At 47.7% G+C, this 14,895-nt stretch overlaps 1 protein-coding gene across 1 annotated transcript in view; it reads left to right on the plus strand.

The window, feature by feature from the left end:
* The window catches only part of LOC121002372 (transient receptor potential cation channel subfamily A member 1-like), a 253,721-nt gene that overhangs the window by 195,709 nt on the left and 43,117 nt on the right, over positions 1-14,895 (plus strand). The window lies entirely within an intron of this gene.

Here is a 14,895-nt window from a genome sequence, read left to right on the forward strand (position 1 = left end):
AAACTGACATGGGCTATAGAACATTAACACAATGTGAATGCACATCTATACACAGTGTATACACTTGGTGATGACAGCCTCGGAGGGGAAACACTGTCCTGTTCCCCATGCTTTGCTTGGAGGGACATTTTAACAATACCATTACTACAAATTTACTTCCCACTATGCATCGCTTTACACATTTGACAGCTGCTAAAAGCATCAGCAGATAAAGCATGACGGAGGTACTGGTTAATACTACTCGACCCCTATAGTCATACCTCCACCCCCTCAAACAATCTGCCTCCCTTAACCCTCTCTACCCCAATAAAGACACTGACACTGCTTCTTTGGATTAATTTTGGCCACAGCAGCCGATTTATTACAAACATACATAGAATATTATATAAAATATTATAACACTGGTAACCTCATAAATACCAACCAAAACACATGTCCCTTTTTTTCCGAGGGGGAGGTCCTTGAAGCCCTGAAACCCAAAACAACCGTGCCGAAGGTGAGCCGCCTTACCCTCAGCCGTTGACCAGTAGCTCGGAGGCACCCCTGATGGCTCACCCTGACAGTTCCGCCACATCCACCCAACAATCCTGGGAGTCCAGCCCCCACCTGTAGGGCCCTTCCATCCTCATTACTGACTCCAAGGACCTCCCACCGCCACAAACGCACAGGCTTGATTTCCCTCAAGCCCGTGCGTCGCTCCACACCTGTACAGCAATCTCCATGCCCTCCTGTATTGCCAAGCTCCACATATCCAAACCTAGGGCGTTGAGATCCACCCCGTCATTACGCCAAAAAACCCCAACACCCCCCTCCAGATCTCTATGCCTCACCGCTAACACCCCATTCCTCACCATAAACCTCCCAATAGCCCTATTAACTTTTACCCGGGCCTTGTTCAAACTCTCCACCGACCGAGCTCCACGCCAAACCGTTCGCGGCACAATGTCTGACCATACCGTGATCATTCCCGGATATAATGCCCATAACCTTAACAAATCGAATTTTACATCTCTCACCAACTCCCTAAAGGGCCTAGCCCCCAAATCATTCCCCCCCACATGTAGCACCAAAACATCCGGTGCCCTGTCCTGCCTAACAAATCTATTAAACTCCGGAAGAACCCCACTCCACATCATCCCCCGCCTGCCAATCCACCTTACCACCGCCTCGCCACGAGCCAACCCGAGCTGTAAACCGTCTGGCCTAACCGCAGCCCTGGCAGCTCCCCACCACACATACGAGTGACCCAACAGCCAAACCAACGCTGAGTCCGAACCTGCAACGACAAAGAAAACAAAAGAAAAACAAGAAGTAACCATGCCACCCTTACATCACACCTTTCCCCTTTTTCCTCACCCAACAACACCCTCTGGTCTTACGTATGACCTAAACCGTATCGATTCCCACCTACCGATCCTCTTTATGACGTCGTCCCCTAACCCCCATCTAGCTACCTCCATCGCCGCCTCGATTCTAAACGAGTGGCTGGAAAAACCTAACTCCCCCACACCCAACCCCACCAAACACCTCTTAAAAACTGCCGCAAACTGGAATCGGGAAAGAAACGAACCATCATCGTGAACCAATAATGGATTGCACCTTTCTCCCACCACATCCCCCATGAAAACCTGCGCGCAACGCACCGGGCACATCAAACAACCCGGGATTGCAAACAAAACAACCCGCCGCCCTTTTCCTTCAATATCGGTCTTAGATCGCCTAATCACGAAATCCACCCTATCAGGCCACACATCAACGTCATCTCTAAATAACCCCCCACTGTCGGGCTAACCAATTCTCCAAGCCGCAACACCCCAAAAAACGCAAAGGAAACGCCAGCCTAAATAACTTCCCACACTGACCTGCCCACCTTCCCCAACTGCTCCCCCAGCTTAATCAGCAACGTAAATTACACAGGCCGCCGAGAGTCTACCCCTGCCTTCTCCAGCCGCCAACCCTTCATGGCCCGCGCCACCAAAAACGATTTAGTCACGTCCCTTAAATTCCTGAACCTAAAACCAAAAACTAACCCTGCCAAGCAACTATTCATCCTAGAAACGGACCAACCCTCATCCCTGCAATGCCCAATAAACAACAACATTGGAATCTCCAAATCCTCGTCGCCCACCCCCAGACTCCCCTTCCACTGTTCCCAACACTCCCAGGCCTTTGAATACTTTTCCCACGTACCAGGTGCAAAAGATGATCGAATCAGACCCACTACTGCTACTCCAGAACGTTCCACAGCGAGGCTGGACATTCCACCCCCACCTCCGCCGTGCCCGGAGCTAGCTGACGAAAACGGTCCCACTGTGAACGAGAGAGAGCATCAGCAATACAGTTGTCAACCCCAGGCACATGCACAGCCACCACCCAAGCATTAAGTAATAGGCACTCCAGCACCAACTTTTGCAACAACCGAATCACCAATGGCGATGAGGCCGACAAACCGTTAACCGCCTGAACTACCCCCAAGTTGTCACAATGAAACCGAACTTTCTTGTCCCGGAAACACTCGCCCCACAACATTACCGCCACCACAATCGGGAAAAGTTCCAAGAGGGCCAGATTGCGTACCCAACCCATCTGCACCCAGCTATCGGGCCACACTCCCGCGCACCATTGACCACCACAGTACACGCCGAACCCGCAACCCCCAGCCGCATCTAAAAACAACTCAAAATCCACCGCATCAACCACCTCCCCCATAAACAATGACCTCCCGTTATACCTATCCAAAAACGAACCCCAAACCGCTAGATCCGCCTACAACTCCCGCCCAGCCTAATGAAATGATGCAGAGCCCGCACCCCTGATGTCGCCCCCGCCAATCGCCTACAAAAGATCCTGCCCATAGGCATGATCCTGCATGCGAAGTTCATCTTACCAAGGAGCGACTGAAGTTCCCTAAGCTTTATTTTTTCCAACCGCCCTGCCCTGGCCACCTCCTTCCTCAAATCCTCCAATTTATCCAATGGCAGCCTACACTCCATCCGCTCCGAATCAATCACGATCCCCAGAAACTCAATTCAGTTGTAGGCTCCACCGTCTTTTCCCCCGCCAACGGAACTCCAAACCGCCCAAACACCCCACACAGCGTATTTAGCAAAACTGAACAAACCCTCGAACTCGCTGGGCCTACGCAAAGGAAGTCATCCAGGTAATGGATGATGGAGTCACAACCCGACGCATCCCTAACCGCCCATTCCAAGAAAGAACTAAAGGCCTCAAAATACGCACAAGAGGGAGCAACCCATTGGCAAACAACGGTCCACAAAAAACCCCCCATCCAAAAACACCCCAACAGATGCAAACTATCCGGGTGCACCGGCAGCAGACGGAACGCAGCTTCAATATCCGTCTTTGCCATAAGCGCCCCTTTCCCAAACCGCTTCACCCATGCCAATGCCGCGTCAAATGACGTATAAACCACGGAACACAAAGCCGGGTCTATGCCATCATTGACCGACGTTCCCCTAGGGAAGGACAGGTGGTGAATCAGCCGGAATTTATTGGGCTCCTTCTTCGGGACCACCCCCAGCGGAGACAGACGCAGATCCGCTAGAGGCGGCACCGAAAAGGGGCCGCCCATCCTACCTAACTTAACCTCCTTTCCCAACTTATCCGTAACAACCCCCGGGTGCTCCAACGGCGAACGCAAATTCTTTTTAACTAAACGAGCGCCGGACTGAACAAACGGTATCATAAAACCTGACGCAAACCCTGCTTCCAACAAAACCGCCTCCCGCCTATCTGGGTACCTATCGAGGTAGGGCCGCATCCTTTCCAGCCGCACTGGCGTCTCCCCCTTTTCCAAAACCATCCGCTCCTCTCTGCTTACCTCCCCGGAAACAACGCGAGGCTCCGTGTGACCCGCCGCAAGTGGAGCATTTGTGCTTAAACTTGCACTTTGCCCCAAACTTTGCCCCCTCGTTAAAAAGGAAGCACAGCCCCTTTGAGGTTGCCACTGCAAATCCGGACTCTGCCCCCCACCACTAGATTCCCCCCGAAAGGACTGCCCAGCCTTAGCTGGCGCTGTCACCTTTAACCACAAGGCGATATCTTTGTGGTCCCATTTTATCCCCGGACGCACTGCCTTCCGCTGCCTGAACTGCTCGTCATACCGCAGCCACGCAACCCCCCCATACACCCTATACGCCTCCCCTATCGCATCAAGATAACAAAAAAGCACGGAGCAGCACTCCGGCTCCTTTTCCCCGATGACACTGGCCAAAATCGCAAATGCCTGCAACCAGTTGGCAAACGTCTGCGGAATTAGTAGGTGTCTTCGTCTCTCTTCCTCCTCCTTCTTGCCCTCGTCCCGCTTCGCCCTATCCAAATTAAATTTTTCTAAGGGAAGCAGGGAAAAAATATCCACATACTCTCCTTTCCATATTTTTTCCCTCAACTCCTGTTTTAAATGGGCGCCCAACGGTCCCTCAAAACAGACATACACCTCACCCTTAGCCCTGTCATCCAACCTCACCACCTCTTCCTCCCTGCCCCCCCCGCCTGTGTTTGCACCGAGACCGAACTCGCCCGCGGAGCCCCTGCACCAGCGTCCCCAACTCCGCCAAGGCCCCCAACACCCCAAGCCGGTAACGGGGACAGCCCCCCCTACCCAACCCCGCGACCAAACCCGCCAAGCTTTCCAGCAACTGACCTAAACCCCTACCTAGATCCAACTGGGACCCCCTACCTAAATCTGACTGGGACCCCCCATCCCTGCCAGCTAAATCAACCCCCAACTGTACTAAAGAACCTCAAGGTGCCTCACCTGGCTGCGTGGGTGCTGTGACCCCACCAGCCGCAGATCCTGAATCCTGACTTCCCGGCCTCCTTGAATCTTCTTCCGCCAGATGTCCCCTGACCACGCTGGACCCAGGGACGTAGCTTCCAGAGCGCATCTGTCCATCTTCAGAGGAGGCGGAACCGCCCTCCTCCTCTCTGCCTGTTCCCGCCGAGGGCCTGCTGGAGGCGGTCTCCTCCCCCGCAGCAGCCCCGTACAGACCACCATCTTTTCCCTGCAGAGGGCCCCCAGCCACCGATCCTTGGGCTGGGGCCGCCGTTCCCGGTCCTGAGTCCAAACGCCGAGTCGACCGCCGGGCAGACCTGGCACGGCCTGCAGGTGGGCTCCGCCGCATCCTCGGATTCCTTCCACGCCCGGGGGTGCAGGGAGGAACAGTGTCGGCTGTCCCCCGGTGTGAAGGGTCCCTGGTGGGGCTCCGTTTCCGGCGCTGAGCCTGAGGGGACGCCGTGTCAGGGCTGGGGCGCGCCGGCGGCCTGGCCCGCCGCGGCCGGGATGCCACAGGCGGAGGCACAGCTGGAACCTCCGCCTCCCCTCGCAGCAGCTGCTGAACCCGCTCCTGCAGCCACCCTTCTCCGTGCTCCGCTGCCGCCCTCCGCAGGTCTTGAATAATCGCCTCCATGCCGGTGAGTAAGGAACTGGCGCTCGTTCGCTTGCTCCACAAAATGGCCCCTGACCGGCTGCTGCTCACCTCGTTTAACCCCTTAGCCACCCCCACTAAATCAAATCCACCAATCCCTACCCCTGGGAAAGAGGAGGGGGGGGGTCTCGCTAACCACCCCCCTCATGGTTGCCTCCCTTAAAGGCTCCCGCCCCCCAGTCCGGCTCTACTATCTAAACATGTCTACAATATATGAGAGAAGCATCCTAATGTCATTTATCAGTTCTAAGGCTACATACAGTTTTCAACCATTTTGTTTAGGCCTCCTGCACACGACAGTATTTTTTCACGGTCCGCAAAACGGGGTTCCGTTGTTCCGTGATCTGTGTCCGTTTTTTTTCCCGTGTGTCTTCCTTGATTTTTGGAGGATCACCAGACATGAAAAGTGAAAAAAAAATCTAAGTCAAGTTCGCCTTGAAAATGATAGGAAAAAAACGGACACGGATCACGGACGCGGATGACAATCTTGTGTGCCTCCGTGTTTCTTCACGGACCCATTGACTTTTTTGATTCCGTCAAAAAAATAGGACAGGTCATATTTTTTTGATGGACTGGAAACACGGATCACGGACGCGGATGACAAACTGTGCATTTTCCGAGTTTTTAACGGACCAATTGAAAGTCAATGGGTCCGCAGAAAATCACGGAAAACGGAACAACGGACACGGATGCACACAACGGTCGTGTGCATGAGGCCTTATTGTCCCAGTGCAATCACATATTAAGCAGCTCTGCAATCGGACTGGATAAGAAATTTCCTACCATTTTGTTTCTACAGGTGCTATGTAGACAATATGTCACCATGGAAACAGACAACAAACAAACACTGCGTAGTCTGATCCTGTTGTTATAATAAGACCTAGGACGGGCACTGCCACTGTACATGTATGGGTGCTATCAGCATGTACAAAACAGCAAGAAATGATGCACACTATAAAATAAAATATCACATTTTATCAGTCGGACAACATTAAAAACAATAAAAAATCAGAAAAGGCTGAAGGCGTCAAAAAATACATGCGATTGAGAACCTCCCCCCACAGAGCCAGATACAATAAATCATATCTATCTATCTATTATCTATCTATCTATTTATCTATCTATCTATTATCTATCTATCTATTATCTATTATCTATCTATTATCCATCTATTATCTATCTATCTACAGTATCTATCTTTCTATGCAGTAATTTCATACTGAGTGATGTGACATTATATGAAGCTAAAGACAATAGATGCATCATTTATTGCAGTAATACTCCTGAGGATCGGTTGCACAGAACGCTAAAAAGAGGTGTTTTACCTATAACAGGTTGTATGATACATGTATATATTGTCTTTAGTTTCATATACTGGCACTGTCTCTTTATTATTTATTCTTTGCTATACATACATACATACATACATACACATATATATATATATTCTTTGTATATAGATCCTGTTGTTCCATCTGTTCTTGTTTTCTAACCTACAAAATGTACGTTAACATTAAGTAGAGAACACATCCTGTAAAAGGCATACGGTAATTACTGCAGCATCAGACAATGTGTTTTTTGTTGTTGTTGTTTGTTGCTATGAATCTATATTCTCCGTATAGGAGCAGTAGAAACAACACAGTAAGATTAATAATTAAAACCTATTGCAAAGTTGCTCCATTTTACATTTTAGAGGCATTGACACATTGGAAAATTATTTGCAAAGGTTTATGTAACAATCAGTGGGTGTGGAACCAGCGTATCAATCAACCGGTTTGACTTTGGCCTAAACCTGGAAGTCCCCCTGGTTTTCACCCTACACAGGGATCCGGACTTTGCTGCAGGGGAGCCACCGGAGCCACCAGGCCACTATTCCTTGGAGTAATCACAGGCAGCTCAGAGTCAGTACATGATCCGGCAAGGGTCAGGTCAGACTGCAGCAAGTCAGAATCTGGGAATCAAACAGCAGTTGGTAGCCAGGCAGACAAGCAGATGATAGCACCATTGCAGGATATTGAAAGCTGATAACCCTATTGCTGAGGCAGAAAGAGAGACAAATAGCACAGCATATATAGCAGAGCTGAGTAACACATTAGAAGCAGCAGCTCACAGAACCAAAGGAGCTTTAATACTGCGGAGTGAGTTCAGGTTTAATGATGAATATCTCCAATAGACACACAGGACACGGGCGCGCTGGAGGAGTGCTGCAACTGCACATGGTGTGTGGAGTGGTGCCCAATACCCGCCTGACGTAGCGGGGCAGCAGGGTGCATTGGCCCCCGACATAACAGTGTACATAGGCTTTGAGATCTGTATTTATCCTCATCCATTTAATTGTTCACACAAAAGCTATTCGTGGTATGGGCCTGAGTATTGTCATAGATAGTTCTTACTGCCTGTATGAGATCTGTACACGTGTAGGAAAGTAGTGATGTCCAATAATAATAGTAGTACATCTGAAAGCTAACTTAAAGGGAAACTCCAATGAAAAACGTACTTTCTCTTTGAATTTTTCATCATTGCGCTTTGCAGTTACAAACCAACAGTCTAGAAATGTGCTGATGTTGTCACCGGATATTCTAATGTTGTCACCGGATCTCCTACAAACTGTTGAGGATGTAAGGCTATTGCCAGCCACACATCCGTGACCTTTCCTGCATGCTGCAGCACAGTGCACAGTCTATATACTCTCCTGACAGATTGTGTCAGTGAAAACGGATCCGTCCCCATTGACTTACATTGTGTGCCAGGACGGATCCGTTTGGCTCCGCATCGTCAGGTGGACATCAAAACGCTGCAAGCCGCCTCCAGAGCGGAATGGTGACTGATCGGAGGCAAACTGATGCGTTCTGAGCGGATCCTTTTCCATTCAGAATGCATTAGGGCAAAACTGATTCGTTTTGGACCGCTTGTGAGAGCCCTGAACGGATCTCACATCTTGCATCTGTGGTCCTACAGGATTCTGCTCACGATTACGAATGTTTGGAATGATCTATGTTCTGCAGCTTCTACTGGGTGTGATCTCGTCAGACAGATTTCTATAATCAAAATGGCAGACAAAGGCTTATTATTAAAAGAAAATGCAAATCAATGTTCGCAATTACTTAATGTGTCTGCTGGAGCTTCCCTTTAATTAGTATTTTTAATACCAGGTTGGTACTATTTGGCATTTGGCTTAGGAATTTAGTTCCAGAAAATATGAGGAAATAAGTAGCATTATCCTTTTAATTATTCTGTTCCATACAAAAGATTCCCAGTGTCGTAATAAGGCTACTTTAACACTAGCGTTTTGAGTTCCATTTGTGAGATCCGTTTCAGGGCTCTCACAAACGGTTCAAAACGGATCAGTTTAGCCCCAATGCATTCTGAATGGATAAGGATCCGTTCAGAATGCATCAGTTTGGTTCCGTTCCGCCTCCATTCCGCTCTGGATGCGGACACTAAAACGCTGCTTACCGCGTTTTGGTGTTCGCCTGACGATGCGGAGCCAAACGGATCCATCCTGACTTACAATGTAGGTCAATGGGGACGGATCCTTTTTTACTGACACAATACAGTATGGTGCAATTGAAAATGGATCCATCCCCCATTGACTTTCAATGTAAGTCAGGACGGATCCGTTTTGACTTAGGCCCCTTTCACACGAGCAAGTATTCCGCGCGGATGCGATGCGAGAGGTGAACGCATTGCACCCGCACTGAATACTGACCCATTCATTTCTATGGGGCTGTGCACACGAGCGGTGATTTTCACGCATCACTTGTGCGTTGCGTGAAAATCGCAGCATGCTCCTCTTTGTGCGTTTTTCACGCAACGCAGGCCCCATAGAAGTGAATGGGGTTGCGTGAAAATCGCAAGCATCCGCAAGCAAGTGCGGATGCGGTGCGATTTTCACGCATGGTTGCTAAGTAACAGTCTATAAACTGTATTATTTTCCCTTATAACATGGTTATAAGGGAAAATAATAGCATTCTGAATACAGAATGCATAGTAGGTGATCAATTGAGGGTTAAAAAAATAAATAAAAATTAACTCACCTTCTCCTCTTGTTCGCGTAGCTCCCGGTCTATTCTTTACTTCTCAAAGGATAAACTATTGGCTAAAGGACCTTTGGTGACGTCAGATCACATGCTCCAATCACATGGTACATCACCGTGGTGATGGACCATGTGATTGGAGCATGTGATCTGATGTCACCACAGGTCCGAGCCGATAGTTCATCTTTTGAGAAGTAAAGAATAGACCGGGAGCTACGCGAACAAGAGGAGAAGGTGAGTTAATTTTTTTATTTTTTTTTAACCCTCAATTGATCACCTACTATGCATTCTGTATTCAGAATGCTATTATTTTCCCTTATAACCATGTTATAAGGGAAAACAATAAAATCTACACAACACCGATCCCAAGCCCGAACCTCTGTGAAGAAGTTCGGGTTTGGGTACCAAACATGCGTGATTTTTCTCACGCGAGTGCAAAACGCATTACAATGTTTTGCACTCGCGCGGAAAAATCGCGGGTGTTCCCGCAACGCACCCGCACCTTTTCCCGCAACGCCCGTGTGAAAGAGGCCTTAGACTTTTTTTTAAAAAGAATAATGCAAACGGATCCGTTCTGAACGGATACAAGCGTTTGCATTATAGGTGCATTATATACCAGACGGATCCGCACCTAACACAGGTGTGAAAGTACCATTAAAGGGTAACTGTCATGTCTTCATCAAAAAAATAAATTTTAGAATACAGTATGTTACTGCTGCCGCAGCATTATGCATAAAGCAGTCTTTAGTTTCTTCACATACCACTATTTCCCTTGAGTTTTTCCCTTAGTTAAACATTTACAATATGAGGACCTTCTCAAGATGGCTCCTCTGCCAGTTCTCTGAGGCCAAAACTGCTTTCCCTCACTTCCCATACAAACTTGCTGTAGCCAGCAGCTTCCTGCCAGCCAATCAGAATGGATTACTGAGAGACACGCCTCCTCACTCTGAAGCCTAATGCAGGCATGCAGTGTGAAGGACCGCCCCTCCGTCTTCTGTTTATACTAAAAGGAAGACAGACAAGCCCTAGCAACGGTCTTTTAAGGGAGCAGTGGAAAGGGACAGGGGACATTAATGAAAACTGTTATTATAAGGTAATTACAGATATTTTGACAATCATTGACAGAGTAACTCAGGTATACATGCCTAGCTCTAATAAACTAGCAAATAAAATAAAAAAGACAGTTACCCTTTAAAGGCTCATGCACACGTCCGTGTGCTGTCCGGGCTTGTGCCGTGGACTGCAAATTGCACAGGCACCAACCGTGGGGCAGCCGCATGTGGATCGCGGACCCATGCACTACTTTTTTGTGGTGCGGAGGCACGGCCAGAAACACCACGGAAGCAGTCCCTAGTGCTTCCGTGGGGTTCTGATTCGTGCTTCCGCACCGCATCTCTAGGTTTGGGTCCGCATCCGTGATGCGGGGTGCACACGGTCGGTGCCCCGTGGATTGCGGACCTGCCGTATGCGGGCCGCAATACGGCCACGGCGGGGCAACGGCCGTGTGCATGAGCCCTAAGACTCAGCAAAACGAGAGGCTGCACAATCCTGAATGCAAAAGTCATTTACTTATGAACCTAAAGGGTTGCAAATGTGATGTTCCAGCTCCAGCAATGATCTGGTCACAGACTCAGCACTTACAATAGCTTGAATAAATTAAAGGAGTTATCCCATGATTATTGAAAAAATGAAAATCAGACATCGTATAGGACATGACAATCTCTTTCTAACAAAGCTAGAACCAGCCCTGGACCTCACATGGATCCAGAGATCTCCCTCTTCCTTGCTCCGATTGCTCTGCTAGATTTATATCAAGTTGGCAGCTCAGGGTGTGTGTCCTTTCTCAGGGTGTGTGTCCTTTCTCAGGGGTGTGTCCTTTCTCAGGGGTGTGTCCTTTCTCAGGGGTGTGTCCTTTCTCAGGGTGTGTGTCCTTTCTCAGGGTGTGTGTCCTTTCTCAGGGTGTGTGTCCTTTCTCAGGGTGTGTGTCCTTTCTCAGGGTGTGTCCTTTCTCAGGGGTGTGTCCTTTCTCAGGGGGTGTGTCCTTTCTCAGGGTGTGTGTCCTTTCTCAGGTGTGTGTCCTTTCTCAGGTGTGTGTCCTTTCTCATGGGTGTGTCCTTTCTCAGGGGTGTGTCCTTTCTCAGGGGTGTGTCCTTTCTCAGGGGTGTGTCCTTTCTCAGGGGTGTGTGTCCTTTCTCAGGGGTGTCTCCTTGAGCTGTAGTTTTGATCATAATTCATTCATCATTCATCTCAACGTGGCCGTAAAAGATGCTGACAGCACACCCGTAAAAAAAAATGAAAATGTCCTATTCTTGTCTGTTTTGCGGAAAAGTATAGGACATTTCTGCAGGAGGAAAAAAAATGTCTGGTATCCGTGTTTTGCAGATCCATGATTTGCGGACCGCAAATAACTTACGGCTGTGTGCATTAGCCCGAACTGTCATAGCTCCTAACAGTAGATCCAGCTGGTAGCAGATGAGGGATGGAATTCAGCCTTAGCGAGGTGGGCCAACAAATAAAGCAAAAAAAAAACCAGCAGGTGGCGCTATACAGATACATTTTATTGAATAACTCAGTAAATATACTACATTTTTAATTACCTGCAATTACAAAAGTATTCAGATCCAGGTGCTGGTTTTAACATTGACTTACATTGTGTGCCAGGACGGATTTGGTTTGGTTCCGCTTTGTCAGGCAGACAACAAAACACTGCAAGCAGCGTTTTGGTGTCCGCCACCAGAGCGGAACGGAGGCAAACTGATGCATTCTGAGCGGATCTTTTTCCATTCAGAATGCCTTAGGGCAAAACTGATTCGTTTTGGACCGCGTGTGAGAGCCCTGAACGGACCTAACAAACGGAAAGCCAAAACGCTGGTGTGAAAGTAGCCTAATACAGAAGTGGCTTCACAGTGAATGGGAAATATAAAGGAAGGACCGGGATCCACTTTTGGCTTTGGCTCAAAAAAATTGCATCAAAACCAGCATGTCTGATTCCAGATTTACAGGACAAGTACTGCTTCCCACAGTTTTATTTCTTTTAATAAACATCTCATGTAATAATGTATCTTTAATACAGCATAACTGATGCCAATGTAACTTTTGCTCTGCACATTCAGCAGGGTAATCACATAGTTCAGTATCCTGCGCACAGCAGCTAATCAGTATGGGCTGCGTGGAGTCCTGTTACGTCACCCTGCCTTTACTCCCAGAGCCTTATTTCACTCCAGCGTCTCCTCGTTTGACTTTTGTGTGCGGCAGTCTGAATCACGCTGACACAGTTTATCAATTCCCCTATTAGTCCTCTCATTATTCTTCCTTTTGTCTGTCTCTTCTAATTCCATCACTTTGACCTAACAATCTGCCTTATTTTTCTCAGCCTGCTGAAATGAGTTCATGTTCTGACATTCATTTCGTACAGCATTGATTGTGGCAAACTTACCAGCTTTCCAAAGGCCCCCATACACGTTAGGCTATTGTCTCTCAAACTGGCCATTTTCAATGGGACCAGTCAACAGTCTAAGGCCTCTTTTACACAACCGTTTTTTTTTTTCCGTTTACGGGCCGTTTTTTGAGTTCCATATATACGGTCCATATACAGAACCATTCATTTCAATGGTTCCACAAAAAAAACTGAATGTACTCCGTGAGCATTCTGTTTCCATTTTTCCATTTTTCCGTTCAGTTGTAAGATAGAACATGTCCTATTATTGCCCGCAAATCACGTTCCGTGGCTCCATACGGTCGTGTGAAAGAGGCCTAAATGTGTATTATGAGCTCCTGACTGTCCCCAACAGATGACGTTAGGGGAGAAAAGAGCATTGGATTTCAATGCCCAATCATTTTGTTCTTCTCTGCCGAACCAGGTGTGTTTGTGAGTAGGAGAATTGGGAGAGATAGCCATTGGAGGCGAACCTTTGTGACTTCTGGGATCTATGGATTATCAAGTAAAGTACATTTAGGTTGTGCTGTCACATATAGCCTTTTTTTTTGATATGCCGGATGAGGGATGGAAATATCTCATCTGTGTGGTTTTCTTAGCCTAGCTCCCACTATTAGTGAAATGCAGATTTTTTATTTTAAGTTTTGGGGAAGTAAAAATCCCAGATCTTAAAGGGCAGCATAGGAAAATTTTGTATGGGCCCCCTGCCCCACCCAGTTTCCCAGTACACATGTGTAAAACACTCCCAGGACATGCAGAATAGAAGTCACAATGCCCCAGATAACTGACAAAGTTATTTTTTTATTGACCAGAAGAAATTTGCATTAAAAATTAGTAATAAAATATAGTCGCCCTCAGCCTCACCCAAGTTATCCAATTTATACAGAAGCAGACTGGCCATAGACCATACAGGGACATTTCCCAGTTGGCCGATGCCCAGGGGACCACTCAAGCCCTCTTTATGGCCACTGGGTACATAACAATCCGTCATTCTCAACATGAATTAACAATGGGAGCATCAGGTACTTATCTACCCAGCCGGGTGTCACATGTGCCCTCCTGAATTCAACTATATCACCATTACCCACGGCTTCCTGCCCCACCATTCACTCTCGTAGGAAACAGGCCTGTAGGTTTAAAGTCTGTGAGGCAGTGTTCAAACAGCACAGGAACTCAGGCTCCAGGCTGGAAGAGGCCTGTGGCCTGCATTGCAGATGGTATGGATGAGCCCCCCCCACTTGTGTTGCTATCACCTTCTGTCACTTTGGATTTTTTCCAGGACTACTTTAAGTTACCAGTCCACCCCTGGATTTATATGTCGGAAAAAGGGGAACAGGTGCTTCAAAAACATGATGCTCATTATGACCATCATATTTCTCAACATATTTACACCAGACAATTGGCATAAATACATTGATAAATGTTCCCCTATACAGCTGTAAATCACTGCTTCCCTGCACATAATATATCACAAAGCTGACTGCCTGTAGCCACCATTAGGGGGAGCTCAGGGCACAGTGATTTTTACAGTTAATAATCTAGCGTGGGACCCCTCCTTGCCCAGGGCACCGTGGCAGTGGTCTGCCTCTATTGAAGGTACACCACTAATAAAAGTGAGAGTGTGGCTGTTTTGTGGGGGATCCCTAACTGCTCTAGATTCCAAGAAACTCCAGTGATCCACATAATTCTTGGAATTGGAACTAGAGATGAGCGAGTCATTCAAAATTCGATTTGGGTTCAAATAGGCTGAATTGATTCTTCCCAAATTGAAAATGCTCTAATTGGACTGAAATATTTGTGTATGACACTCTGAGGTCTCCTAGGACTCTTTTCTCTATTGTCTCTCATTTTTTATTCATCATTTATTAATCTTCTCTCTTACTCTTTTTCCAGAAATTTGGGTTCGGATGCAAATTTTTACAAAATTTGTGTCAAATTTGCTTTGTTTACAATTGATGCACTTATCTCTGCTTGG

Source organism: Bufo bufo, chromosome 5 (genome assembly GCF_905171765.1).
Source record: "Bufo bufo chromosome 5, aBufBuf1.1, whole genome shotgun sequence".
In the NCBI taxonomy this organism is placed as follows: Eukaryota; Metazoa; Chordata; class Amphibia; order Anura; family Bufonidae; genus Bufo; species Bufo bufo.